This window comes from Otolemur garnettii, unplaced genomic scaffold (assembly GCF_000181295.1).
Source record: "Otolemur garnettii isolate 467f Iridium unplaced genomic scaffold, OtoGar3 scaffold00003, whole genome shotgun sequence".
Lineage (NCBI taxonomy): Eukaryota > Metazoa > Chordata > Mammalia > Primates > Galagidae > Otolemur > Otolemur garnettii.
In genome coordinates, this window is record NW_003852398.1 from 35,203,929 (window position 1) to 35,204,862 (window position 934).

The window sequence follows — 934 nt, forward strand, 5'->3', positions numbered from 1 at the left end:
GGCTGGCTGGAGCTGGATTCAAACCCACCAGCTCCAGTGTATGTGGCTGGCACCATAGCTGCTAAGCTACAGGCACCAAGCCAAAGAAGTCTCTTTACTTAAAGTTGATATAAACATTAGAATATCCAGAAAAAGTATTAATGGTAGGATTCATAAGAATAGCAGGTTTTCTAGTCCAAAAGTCAATACTTGCCAAAGGTAATTTATGAGAAAAAACAAACCTGTGGCTTCATTACAAAAATACGTATTAAATCTTCAGTGAGAAAGTAACTCACAGATTGCTTGATAATGACAAACATAATAACCAAGGCATATGCTTAGGAGTCAGGTTGAAAGGTAATTCTACAGAACTTGGAGATGATCCCAATGTTAACTCTCAGAAGCCACTTTGTTTTTCTAAAAATTTAGGATGAATACAATTCAGAAACATATCTAGAGACATAAGAAACAGAAATAGGCAATCATCGAGAACAATAAAAAGAAGAATGGGGGCTCAGCACTTGTGGCTCAATTGGCTAAGGTGCCACATACACCTGAGGTGGCAGGTTCAAATCCAGCCCAGGTGATGGCTGCAACCAAAGCTAGATATATATATGCATTGAAACGGGAGCCTGTAGTCCCAGCTATTTGGGAGGTGGAGGTAGGAGACTCACTTGAGCCAAGGAGTTGGAGGTTGCTGTGAGCTGTGAAGCCACAGCACTCTACCCAGGGCAACAGCTTGAGGGTCTGTCTCAAAAAAAAAAAAGAAGAATGGGAAAAAAGTATCAGGAGAATTATTGCTAAAGGAAATCTATGTTACATTTTATTTTCTGTTTATTTTGGTGTTTGTTTTATTTTTCATACTTTCATATAACATTTTTAGTTATTTACCATGTTTTTCAGTGTATCTCTCTGTATAACTTTTTTATTGGTTGTTCTATACAAAACTGTGTTT